General features: G+C 41.3%; 1 protein-coding gene and 1 pseudogene across 1 annotated transcript in view; one reads left to right on the plus strand and one right to left on the minus strand.

Annotated features, from left to right (window-relative positions):
* Positions 1-13,793, plus strand: part of DISC1 (DISC1 scaffold protein) — a 387,745-nt gene that overhangs the window by 113,179 nt on the left and 260,773 nt on the right. The window lies entirely within an intron of this gene.
* On the minus strand, positions 8,941-13,690 carry LOC143642907 (ubiquitin thioesterase OTU1 pseudogene; annotated as a pseudogene).

Consider the following 13,793-nt stretch of genomic DNA (forward strand, 5'->3'; position numbering starts at 1 on the left):
GAGGAGTCCAAGAATGAGAGGCCTTTTCCTGGAGGGGTAGTCCCAGGTTTCATTTTGTTGAACCAGCTGCCTGGAAAGGAAGTGAGAGCAAAGATCTCAAAGAGGTGCTGAGCAAAAGGGAAACCAAGCCTAATCTACAGCTCTGGAACATGTAAACCCACCTCACTGAAAGGTCCGCTTCTTTGCCCCAAGACTTAATTGCTTTGGCCTATTGTTACAGTTCAGATACCTCTCCCTGGCGTAGAGTGCAGGGATTGCACACAGCTGTGTCTCCTAGCTGTACTAGGACTTATCAAACCATTGACCTTGTGGGAGTTAGGTTCAGGTGTCAGCTTGGCCAGGTGAAGATGCCTAGTTCTGTTGCTGTGGACATGAGCCAAAGGCATGTGAAACTCATCTGTCACTGATTACATCTGCACTTGGCTAGGGGGCGTGCCTGCTGCAATAAATGATGTTTGATTTAATTGGCTGGATACTTAAATGAGAGAGTTCAATGCAGCACATCTCAAGCCGCACAGCATACCTTATCTTAGCACTCACAGCTCAGCCCAGGACTTTGGAGATGCAGAAAAGCATCACCCCAGGGAAAGCTGTTAGAACCCAGAGGCCTAGAGAGAAGGCCAGCAGAGATCGCACTGTGCCTTCCCGAGTGAAAAACAACCTCAGATGAAGGTTAGCTGCCTTTCCTCTGAAGAACTATACACTTTTAACTAAATAAATCCCCTTTTATTAAAAGCTATCTCTGGTGTGTTGCATTCTGGCAGCGCTGGCAGACTAAAACAGACCTTTAGTGAAAAGAGCTTGTGTCTTAAGCTCAGTTCTGTTCTACCCTGTGCTCATCTTTCCCTCAGCCATGCCCCTCAATTCTTCTTTAGTAACCAGGACTTTTCCTGCTCAGAAACAGGAAATATTTAAGTAGTGGTAACCCATAGAGCTGCAAAGTGAAAGAGACTCAGTTTTGTCATTGAAGCAGAGTCCCTGCAGGTAAGCAGCATAATCAGTTTCCTGATATGCAAGTGCATTAGCTGGGGTTCTCTAGAGAAGCAGAATCAGCAGGAGATATCTGTAAATATAAAATTTATTGAAGTGTCTCATGCAACTGTGGGGATATAAGAGTCCAGCATCTGTAGGGCAGTCTGCGAGCTGGTACCTCCAATGAAGGTCCTCAATAAACTCTCAGGAGAGGCTGGCTGAAGCAGAAAGGGTGATTGGCTCTTCTGAATCCTCCTTAAAAGCCTTCTGGTGATTAGATTAAGCATTGCTCGTTGCAGAAGACACTCCCCTTAGCTGATTTAAGCAAATTTAATCAGCTGTGGATATAGTCACCATGGTCAAGATTTAAGTTCTTGAAATGTTCTCATAGCAACAGACAGGCCAGTGCTTGCCTGACCAGACATCACCACCTGGCCAAGTTGACCCATGAGCCTGACCATCACAGCAGGTTTGATGCTTGATTCCATCTGGGCTACCTGATGGACAGCACCCAGATGACAGGCTCATTGTATGTTGGCAGGCCTCTTTCTCCCCCTTTTCTAGGGTTTTGAATCCTTAAGCTGAATGAACACAGCTATGGTATTTTGGTGCAAGATGAAGGCTAGTCTTAAGTAACTGTGAAAACCGTTTAAAAGAGAAATATCAGCAGGGCACCCACACTGGTCCAGTATCCAAGGCTGCCCTGTGCTTAATCAACTCACCATAGTTCCTTTTACAAGGTGGAGTGATTGTTGCCTATTTTTCTTCTTCTTTTTTTCTTTCTATCCCCAATGAAAGGATTTCCAGTTTATAGCCCTGTATCATTTTGTCTACTTTTTAGAATAGTTCTAAGTTCATGCTTATTCTGTAGCTTCCAAATAGTGGTTCTTAGCCTTCAGCACATTAGAATCATCCAAGGGACTTAAAAATACTGCTACGCAGGCCCAGCACCAAATCTATTAAATCAGAATCTCTGGGGATGGGCTCTATAGGGGAGACATTTGAAAAATGTCTCCAGGTGATTTAAATGTACCATGTACATTAGAACCATAGTACTAAGCTAGGCTGCCCTGTTCCCTTTTCTTTTTAGCTTCTTGGGTATGAGGATGAATGCAAATATATTCTTTTTTTTTTCCACGTGGGCAGGCACCTGGAATCGAACCTGGGTCTCCAGCGTGATAGGCAAGAACTCTACCTGCTGAACCACTGTGGCCTGCCCTACAAATATATTCTTGATTCACACCTATGTAGCACACAAAGACCAATGTTAAACCACTGATTAATAGACTCTTCTGTAGCCTTGTTGCTAGGACTGGACTGAGACCATATCTTTCAGCAGCAGTCTGATCTTATTTCTCCTTGCCTTCTCCAGGCCTTGGAAGGTTTGGCTGATTCTGAGAGGCCTCCCTGCTTGATTGCAATAGCTGTCACTGATATCTCAAGTGTCTTCAAATTCATAGGGATCAATGGGCAGCCTAAGAGTTGGGTTCTTTTGGCTCTGAGGGAGTCTGGGGAATGATTGTGTTCGTGTCAGGTGGATATCTCTACTTGATTATTAGATTCACGATTTTGGGAGTTTTCCCATCAGTTTACAGCATCTTTTCTTTCTGTCCTCCTGTTATCTTCTTTCCAAGGAACATTGACAAACAGCTAGATAACAGAATAATGGCAGGAGGCCTAGAGTCTTCAAACTTTAGTCTCTTTACAAAATGAAGGACATGCAGTTCTCCAGAGGTTTGGCATGTGGCCCCTAGTGGCACATGTGGGGATATTAAGTAGTATGTGGACATAGATTTAAATGTAATATTTTGCATAATAAAGAACTTTGTCCCCACTTGCTGGGAGATATCCTCTAAATCTTTGGAATTTTCCATGATAAGAGTGTCTTATTATTCATGGCAGATCCCAGAGCACACCTGAATGGTTTATACTAATAATGACCCTAGATTGGGGCTTGGAGCCACATCTTATCAGCTTGACCACCTTCCAGGAACCAGAGAGGGCTGCAGATTGAGCCCAGCCAGTGGACATTATTTTTTTCACTGAAAGAAAATATGCCAAGCCCTTGATTTTTATTTTATTTTATTTTTTTTGCATGGGCAGGCACCGGGAATCAAACATGGGTCTCCAGCATGGCCGGTGAGAACTCTGCCTGCTGAGCCACTGTGGCCCACCCAAGCCCTTGATTTTTTTTTCTTTTTAATTGTTTTTTTTTTTTTTTAAATACCAAAAAATACCAAACGCAAACATTCCTATTTTGATCATTCCGTTCTACATATATAATCAGTAATTCACAATATCATTACATAGTTGCATATTCATCATCATGAGCATTTCTTGGAACACTTGCATCTATTCAGAAAAAGAAATAAAACACAAATAGAAAAAAAATTTATACATACCATACCCCTTACCCCTCCCTTTCATTGATCACTAGCATTTCAAACTAAATTTATTTTATTTGTTCCCCCTATTATTTATTTTTATTCCATATGTTCTACTCATCTGTTGACAAGGTAGATAAACGGAGCATCAGACACAAGGTTTTCACAATCACACAGTCACATTGTGACAGCTATATCATTATACAATTATCATCAAGAAACATGGCTACTGGAACGCAGCTCCACACCTTCAGGCAGTTCTCTCCAGCCTCTCTATTACATCTTGAATAACAAGGTTGTATCTACTCAATGCATAAGAATAACCTCCAGGATAACCCCTTGACTCTGTTTGGAATCTCTCAGCCATTGACACTTTGTCTCATTTCACTCTTCCCCCTTTTGGTCGAGAAGGTTTTCTCAATCCCTTGATGCTGAGTCTCAGCTCATTCTAGGGTTTTTCTTAATCCCTTGATGCTGAGTCTCAGCTCATTCTAGGATTTTTCTCAATCCCTTGATGCCGAGTCCCAGCTCATTCTAGGATTTCTGTTCCACGTTGCCAGGAAGGGTTTTTCTCAATCCCTTGATGCTGAGTCCCAGCTCGTTCTAGGATTTCTGTCCCACGTTGTCAGGAAGGTCCACACCCCTGGGAGTCATGTCCCACGTAGACAGGGGGAGGGTGGTGAATTTGCTTGTTGTGTTGGCTGGAGAGAGAGGCCACATCTGAGCAACAAAAGAGATTCTCTTGGCGGCAACTCTTAGGCCTAACTTTAAGTGGGCTTGACCTATCCTTTGTGGGTTTAAGTTTCATATGATCACACCCCAAGACTGGGGGCCCATCTTATAGCCCTGGATGTCCACTCTGCTTGTGAGAATATCAAGAACTGAACTTGGGGAAGTTGAATTCTCCCCTGTTCTCATCATTCCCCAAAGGAGGCCCTTGATTTTTGAGGCATGCCCTTATGAAACTTATTTCTGTAGTGGAGAAGCTAAGACTACTATAATGAGGCTTCTTGGTTGCTCAAATGTGGCCTCTTTCTCTCTCTAAGTCCAACTCTGCAAGGAAAATCATTACCCTCCTCACTATGTGGGACATGACATTTAGGGGTGAAAATCTCCTTGACAACATGGGATATGACTCCCAGGGATGAGTCTGACCCTGGCACCATGGGATTGACAATGCCTTCCTGACCAAAAGGGGGAAAGAAGTGCAATGAAATAAGGCATCAGTGGCTAAGAGAGAAGAAATAGAGTCAAGAGGCTATTTTGGAGGCTGCTGTTATGGAAACTTCAGCTAGATATTGTTAATTGCCATGGTTTGCAAACTCCAACCAACGTCATTCTTGTTCACTTTTAAGAACACCTAGGGCTCTGAGATTCTCCTTATATAACATTTCACATGCTATGTTTTTTTTCCCCTGGAACCTATAACTTCCAGAGAGTTCTTAGGCCAGATAAATCCTGCAACCCAGAAGGATTAGCCCCTCGCACATTATCAACTAATTGCATCTTCCATCCTTTTTGTTGACAGTCCTTCTCAATATGAAAAAGTCAGAATGACCATTGCCCAAAGATCCCATTAGATTGGGAGAAGAATCAAAAGAGAAGAAGGAGTTATAATAGAGAAAATAGGATTTAACAAATGACTATGACTGCTGAACCACTATATTGATATTTCTTTTAGCCTCTAATGTTTTGGAGCAGCTAGAAGGAAAAATCTGAAATAGTGTAATGGTAACCCATAAAAACTCTGAAATCTGTTCTGTAACTACTTGCTGAAGTATGCTTTGAAAATTGTTTTTTCTTTCTTTTCTTTCTATGCATGTTATGTTTCAGAATAAAAAACATTAAAAAATAATTGGGAGTTGTAGAGTGAGATGAAGGGGTGGCATGAAGGTGGGCCAAGGTTCAGGGACTGGGTGGAAGGAGAGGAGCCTAATGAAGACTGGTCAAATCAAGTTGATAGGCATTTGTCCAGACTGGTCAGTGTGCCAGTTTGAATCTGTTGTGGACCCTAGAAAAGCCATGTCCTTTAATCCTCATTCAATATTGCTGGGTGGGAGTTTTTTGATTATCCATGAAGATGTGACCCACCCAACTATTGTGGTAACTTTTGATCAGATGGTTTCCATGGAGCTGTGTCTCCACCGTTCAAGGTGGGGTTGCTTATTGGAGCCCTCCAAGAAAAAACATTTTGGGAAGAGCCACAGAGCCTGCTCAACCAGAGACCTTTGGAGATGAAGGATGAAGAAGGGGAGCTTCATGAAACAAGCCTGGAGAGAAAACTTGTAGATGTTGCCATGTTCACCATGTGCCTTTCCAGTCGAGTGAGAAATCCTGAACTTCATCGGCCTTCTTGCATGAAGGTAACCTCTTGTTGGCACCTTAATTTGGATTTCAATAGACTTGCTTTAATTGGGGCATTTTCACAGCCTACATTGTAAACTTACAACTTAATAAATTCCCCCTTTTAAAAGCCATTCTGTTTCTGGTATATTGCATTCTGGCAGCTAGCAAACTAGAACAATATGAAATGCTATCTTTTGTAAGATTTTACACTCTCTGGATCTCTTATTTTAATGGTCACTTTGGATTGTAATTTATTTGCTATATACTTCATTTCTCCAGACTTCTAGCCCATTACAATGATTTAAAAATACTTTGATCAACGTATACTCCTGACTTCATCCTACATATTCTATGTCAGCAAGCTGTTGCTATTTTAGCTGTTTTCTGTCTAAATCTTGCATCATTATCTGAACATTCATAAATTTCTGTAACTCAGTGACTTGAATGCCAAAATTCTCTTTGTGGTAGACAGAATTCTAAGATGACCCTCAATGACTCCTGCCCTTGTTTAATCCCCTCCCATTGAGTGTTGGTGGAACCTGTGAGATATCACTCCTGTGATTATGTCACGGCATAACATGTCAAAGCAGTTGAGTTAATCAAAGGGGATATTTAAAAGGACCCTTTTGAAGGCCCAAACCCTTCCTGCAGCCAAGAGAGATTCGAAGTGTGAGAGAACCTATGGTGGGGGTAACCTGCCTAGAAACTGTGGTCACTCTCCCTGGCCAATTGTCAGCAAGTGAATGGGGACCTCAGACTTACAGTCACAAGGAACTGAATTCTTTGAACTACATGAACCTGAATGAAGATCCTGAGCTCCAGAAAGGATCACAATCCAATCAATACTTTGAGTGCAGACTTGTAAGACTGTGTGCTTTTTTCCCCATTATTCTGTTAACTTGATGTATTACATTAATTGATTTTCTTATGTTGAATCATAAGAATATAAAATAAGTCTCATTTGATCATGGTATATCATTCCTTTGATGTGCTGTCAGATTTGGTTTGCTACTATTTTGCCAGGGATTTTTGCACCTATGTTCATTACGGATATTGTCTGTAGTTTTCTCTGCTTGTGGTATCTCTATCTTACTTTTTAATGAGGGTTGGGTCCAGAGAATGAGTTAGGGAGTGTTCCCTCCTCTGCAGTTTTTTGGTAAGACCTTGATCAGGAAAGGTATTAATTCTTCTTTGGATATTTGGTAAAATTCTGGTTCTGGACTTTTCTTTGTTGGAAGGCTCTTGAATATTGATTTAATCTCTATACTAGTTATTGACTTCTTGAGATCTTCCATTTCTTCTGGAGTCAGTGTAGTTTGTATGTTTTTAGAAATTTAGGAGTACAATGTTTAATTTCCATGTATTTGTGAATTTTCCAGTTTTCCTTCTGTTAATTTGTAGCTTCATTCCCTTGTAGTTGGAGAAGCTACATTGTATGGTTTCAATATTTTTGAGTTTATTGAGAGACTTGTTTTGTGACCTAACATTGGTCTGTCATGGACAGTGATCCATGTGCACTAAAGAAGAATCTGTGTTCTCCTGCTGTTGGGTGAATGTTCTATATTTGGCCGTTTGGTCTAGCTGGTTTAGACTATCATTCAAATCTTGCATTTCCTTATTGATCTTTGGTTCAAATATTCTATCCATTATTGAAAGTGGTATATTGAAACTTCCTATATTAATATAGAGCCATCTGTTTCTCCTATCAAGTTTGTCATTTGCTTCTATATTTTGGAGTTTTGCTTTTAGCTGCATATGGATTTATAATTGTTACATCTTCTTGTTGAATTGATCCCTTCATCAGTATACTAGGATCTTCTTTGTCTATCTTAACTGTTTTTGACTTGAAGTTTATTTTGCCTGATACTAGTATACCTACCCCATTTTTATTTTGGTTATTACTTGCATGATATATTGTCTTCCATCCTTTGATTTTCAACTTATTTCTGTGTTTGAATTTAAGGTGAGTCTCTTGTAAATGGCATATAAGTGGATCTTGCTTTTTCACCCATTCTGTCAAGCTCTACCTTTAGATTGGTGAGTTTACATTTAAAGTAACTACTGATAATGTAGCACTTTCTTTTGCCATTTTGCTATTTGTCTTTGTAAGTCTTCTATATTTTTACCATCTATTCTTCTGTCAATGCCTATTTTCATATTTAAATATATATATTTTTGTACCATATTGAGCCCCTAATCATTTCTTTCTGAATATATTTTTCATTTATTTTCTTTTTGGTACCATGGGGTTAAAATTTAACATTAAATATTTAACACTCATATTTTATTTGATACCGGTTTGTCTTCAGTAGCATACTTATATATACACTTTTCCTCTACCTCTTTGTCCCCCCATCCTTTTTGTTGTACTTATTAAAAATTATGTCTTTGTGCATTGTAAGCCCAAACCATTGACTTATCATTGCTTTTTATGCATTTGCATTTTGGTACCTGTAAGAATTAATTAGTGGAGTTACATAGAAAAAATACAGTTCAATAGAACTGGAAATTGTAATTACCAGTATGGTTACCTATACTAGAGGTCTTTCTTTCTTTACACTACTTTAATCTACTCTCTAGTGTTCTTTCCTTTCCATCTAAAGAACTTAGTTTAGCATTGCTTGTAGGAGAGCCTGGTGTTAATGAACTCCCTCAACTTTGTTTATCTGGAAATGCCATAATCTCTTGCTCATTTTTATTTTTTTGCTTGATTTGTTAATCAGTTAAGTACACGTGTATAAAGTCTACCGAATTGTAATATAAGATCAGTTTTGACAATTATGAGTATTTCTATTTGAGGAATCAATTCATAATTTAGAAACTGTTAACTCACTGAGTTATTAAAAGGTCTCAATTACTGGAGACTCGTATATGTCCTCTAGCCTCATCTGAGGCCTCCTGAATTACCTAAAATGTGACATCTTCTTCTTCAAGTTAGTGCTGCTGGGTACTAGTTTATAACACTAAAACTCAGTCTTCAGGTTAGTGTCAGCAAGTGGCAAGTACCACTATTCTGTCACCCCAGCAAAAAGAGGGCATATGTCACCACTGTAGACTCACATCTGTGAACTTGCACACTAATTTTAATCTTAAAGAATTTCCGTGTCCTGATGGTTTTAGTTTCGAGGATGGTTCAAGTATTGTGTCCTTTTGTTCTTTAGGGTCACAGTTAGCCTATTGGAGAACCCAGAGCCTTTGGATTTGTGAGATAGTAGCTTCACCCCTCATCAAGCATAGGTCACACTTCTCCAAAATTGGAATGGACTGTCTCCTTGGCATGGTCTCTTGCTTCTGCTTGCCCAGTCAATCCTGTCTGGCACACCGTGCATCTCAGGGTGAAGTGCCTGAGATCATCAGTAGTCTCTTTCTTCTAGATTCATTGGCTGATCCCAGTGCTTGTACAAGAACAATATCATCATTAGAGGAGAAAATGGTCACAGTGGGGGTGTCTGGGTCAGGGAAGTTGTGTTGACGTAGATCACGGTGGATGCCGTCACAAATAAGCAGGGCCTTTTGGTATATCCTGCATCTTCTCCCAAACGATCAGTTCTTAGTGTCTGTGTATCTAGTACACATATTTCACATTGATGACACTGATGACGTCTCAGGGGCATGGGCTGGATTCAAGACCCCCCTTCAACGACATAGTACACCACTGGTAAAGAGGAAGAGTTGTCTGCCAGGACCCCAGTTGTGGCAAGCATAGGCAGAGTTTCCCTGAAGGAACTACAGCACTGCATTTTGTAAATGCAGGTGCAGTTTTGTGGTTGGTTTGGTCTTCTCCAGCAATCGGCATTTCACCCGATTGGATGGGGAAGTCCTCCAGAATGCCGTCCCTGCTGCTGAGGTCCAGGCACTCTGGCAGGAATCTGATGAGGATTCGCTGACTGCCAGGGGCCCTGGATTTCCTGGACCCAGGTCCTGCTAGACAGCTGCTGCAAAACATGGGTGCTTTCCTTGGCCTTGGAACAGAGCCACCACATCCTGTTGGTCCGCTGTCCATGGCCAGGCACCCACTGGGTCATCTTTGGTCCTGGCAGCAGGTTGGGAGATACCATCAGGACAACCAGCTGCCCGGAGGATACCCTCTCACTCATTTTTGAAAGAAAGTTTTGCTGGATATGAAATTCTTGGCTGACATCAGTTTTATTTCAGCACTTTTACATGTTTTATATGACTGCTTTCTTGCCTCCATGGTTTCTGGTGAAATGGACACTTAATCTTTTTGGGTTTTCTTGTAGATAACTTGTAACTTTTCTCTTGCAGCTTTCAGCATTCTCTCCTTGTGTTGGCTTTGGACAATTTGATTACTGCATGTCTTGGCATGGTCATGGTTTTTTTTTGAGTTTTTCCTGTTTAGGGTTTGTTCTAGTTTGTAAAAGCTGCTGCAATGTACCAGAAACGGAATGGCTTTTAAAAATGGGAGTTCATTAAGTTGCAAGTTTACAGATCTAAGGCTGTGAAAATATCCAAATTAAGACATCCAGGGAAAGATGTCTTGGTTCAAGAAGGTTGATGATGTTCAGGGTTTCTCTCTCAGCTGGAAAGACATATGGCTATGTCTGCTAGCTTTCTCTCCAGGCTTCTTCAGTGGCTCTCCGCTGTTGGCTCTGTCAGTTATGATGACTATAAAGCTTTTTCCAAAATGATTCCCTCTTGAAAGACTTCTGTAAGCAAACCCACCTTGAATGGGTGGAGACATATCTCCATGGTAAGTAACTAAACAAAAACTACCACCCACTATTGGATGGGCCACATTTCCATGGAAACAATCAGAAAGATCTCACCCAGCAATATTAAATGAAGATTAAAGGACATGGCTTTTCTGGGGTACGTAATAGCTTCAAACCCACACAGGGTTGGTTGGGCTTCTTGAAGTGCATATTCATGTCTTTATTGTATTTGAGAAGTTTTCTGCCATTATTTCCTAGAATATTCCTTCTCTCCCTTTCTCTCTTTCTTATCCTCCCGGGACTTGCACAATGTACCTGCTGGTGTGTTTGATTGTATCCCACAGGTCTTGAGATCCTACTTATTCTTCTTAATTCTCTTATCTTTCTGCTTCTCAGCCTGAATCACTTCATTTCAATTATTCCATTCTTCACGACCAGTGTTTCTCTGGAGAGATTCCTATATTGTTCATTCCTTGTTCTCTTCATATCCTCTAGTTCCTTCTCCATGTTATCTTTTATGTCCTTAAGTATAGTAAGGATCATTTTTTTTTTTAAAGTCTCTGTCAAGTAAGTCCAAAGTCTGACCCTTTTCATTGATGGTTTCTGAATTTTTATCTGTTTCCTTGGATGGGTTATCATTTCATGTTTCTTTGTTTGCCTTGTCATCTTCTGTTGCATGCTCTACATTTTAATATTTTAATATTAAATACATTTTAATATTTTAAAATGTTAACTCTGGGAATCTAGTCCCTTAGCTGTCTGTTACTTCAATTTTACTGAGCCAATAGTATGACAGAGAATTTTTTGAATGCCAGGAGCTAATCAAAACAAACCAACCAGCAGGAGACCTGGGTTTGGTTCCCAGACCATGCACCCCCGCCCCCCCAAAATGAAAACAAACAAACCAAAGCAAAAAATACTTTCCTTTTCTTTGCAAATTTGCTCTTCTTTGGATGGTGGTGTTTTTCAGAGCTGAACTGTCTTATCAAGATTAGCCTGAGACAAAAAGGAAGCATCATTTTTACAGGAACCTGAGTGTATTAGCTAGGGTTCTCTAGAGAAACAGAGTCAACAGGGAACACTTGCAAATATAAAATTTATGAAAGTGTCTCACGTGACCATAGGAACGCAGAGTCCAAAATCCATAGGGCAGGCTGCGAAGCCGATGACTCCGATGGATGGCCTGGATGAACTCCACAGGAGAGGCTCACCAGCCAAAGCAGGAATGGAACCTGTCTCCTCTGAGTCCTCCTTAAAAGGCTTCCCATGATTGCATTTAGCATCACTAATTGCAGAAGACACTCCCCTTTGGCTGATTACAAATGGAATCAGCTGTGGATGTAGCTGACGTGATCATGACCTAATCCTATGAAATGTCCTCATTGCAACAGACAGACCAGTGCTTGCCCAATCAGATGAACAGGTACCACAACTTGGCCAAGTTGACACCTGTCCCTAACCATGACAGTCCACCCCTTGTCAACTTGGCACATATATATATATATATCACCTTAGACCATACTTAATTTCCAAATGAAAACAAGGATCACCTTCCTTCCAGTTTTCAATAACACATGCCTCGTTTCTTTCTAAGGCCTCATCAGAGGTATCTTTAGAGTCCACATTTCTACCAACAGTCTCTCCAAAGTATTTTAGGCCTTCTCTATCAAGCTTCTCACAACTCTTCCAAAATCTTCCCTTTATCCATTTAAAAAGCCATTCCAACATGTTTGGTATTTGCAAACTGCAGCAGCAGCACCCCACTCTCCTATACCAAAATCTGTTCTAGTTTGCTAGCTGCTGGAATGCAATATACCAGAAACAGAATGGCTTTTAAAAAGGGGAATTTAATGAGTTGCTAGTTTACAGTTCTAAGGACGAGAAAATGTCCCAATTAAAACAAGTCTAAAGAAGTGTCCAATCAAAGGCATCTAGGGAAAGATACCTTGGTTCAAGAAGGCCGATGAAGTTCAGGGTTTCTCTCTCAAGTGAGAAGGCACATGGCGAACACAGTCAGGGCTTCTCTCTCTGCTGGAAGGGCACATGGCGAATACGGTGTCATCTGCTATCTTTGTCTCCTGGCTTCCTGTTTCATGAAGCTCCCTGGGAGGCGTTTTCCTTCTTCATCTCCAAAGGTTGCTGGCTGGTGGACTCTCTGCTTTGTGGTGCTGCAGCATTCTCTGCTCTCTCTGAGTCTCTCATTCTCCAAAATGTTTCCTCTTTAATAGGACTTCAGAAACTAATCAAGACCCACTCAAATGGGGGGAGACATGTCATCCCCTAATCCAGTTTAACAACCACTCTTAAATAAATCACATCAACCAGGGAGATGGTCTCATTACAGTTTCAAATATACAGTATTGAATAGGGATTGTTCTACCTTTAAGAAATGAGATTTATATTAAAACATGGCTTTTCTTAGGGGGCATACTTCCTTTCAAACCAGCACACTGAGTTTAGCAGGAACTTAGTACTTTGCTTTTTTTTTTTCCTGGGCTTGTGCTTGTTAGAGATCTTAGGAATTCCTACAGTTTGCAGAAGTTCAGGTGAGGGCTTCCTCTAGTTCCTTTGATACAGACCTTCTGCTTCTCCCGGATGCCCTTTTGAGTGTCTTGGTGCTGGTAGTTTTTTGTCCAAGGCGGCTCTGCTCTCCAGCTGTCTGCATACTGCTTCTCTGCCCTCAGGACAGACTCTGGGAGGGCAAACCGGAGATATGTTCCCTGTTCAGATTCTCAGACTTCTACCTGATAGATTGGCACTGGTGCACATGTCCCAGTGTGTATACTAGGCCACTCTGCTCTCTCTGGAACAGGACAAAAGACCCACAGTAGAAGCACAAGCTGACTCCACACTGTGGACTTACCTTTTCTTGCACAAGTATGCCAGGAGCTTCTCCTTTGGCATTTGAAGCTGTGTTTTCTTGATTCAGCCCTTACCAGGCTCATGTAGCACTTTAACTGCTATATGTAGTTTTGAGGATGTTTCCTGTCTTTATGATTCCTCTGCCAACTTTGACTGCCCTCAGAGCTGGCCTGCCAGTGACCTTAAGTAGCTGATCAAAGGTGAGATCTAAACAGTCCTGGAGTTTGGAGTACTAGGATTTTTATGACCTACCCTGGTACTAGCAAACTGCCCCAGAAGCCCAAGCCCCAGTCCCCATAACTGACTGCCAGGAGGCTGGAGAAGGGGTATGGTAGCTGCTGCAGGGAGGGGAAACTCACGGGTATTTATCACACTTTGCCGGCCTCTTCCTCTCACTTCTCCCTGGGTGCTGCACAGTGTTCCACTGGACTCTGGAGTTTCAAAGTAGTCCATTCAGACAGATTCCTCCAGTTGAATAGTTTTGGTGGAGCTTCCTACTCCTCCATCTCCCACTGATCAACTTTAACATCATTAAAAAGGGCAAAACTAGACCTTG

The sequence above is a fragment of the Tamandua tetradactyla genome, chromosome 7, assembly GCF_023851605.1.
Source record: "Tamandua tetradactyla isolate mTamTet1 chromosome 7, mTamTet1.pri, whole genome shotgun sequence".
NCBI classification, from domain to species: Eukaryota; Metazoa; Chordata; class Mammalia; order Pilosa; family Myrmecophagidae; genus Tamandua; species Tamandua tetradactyla.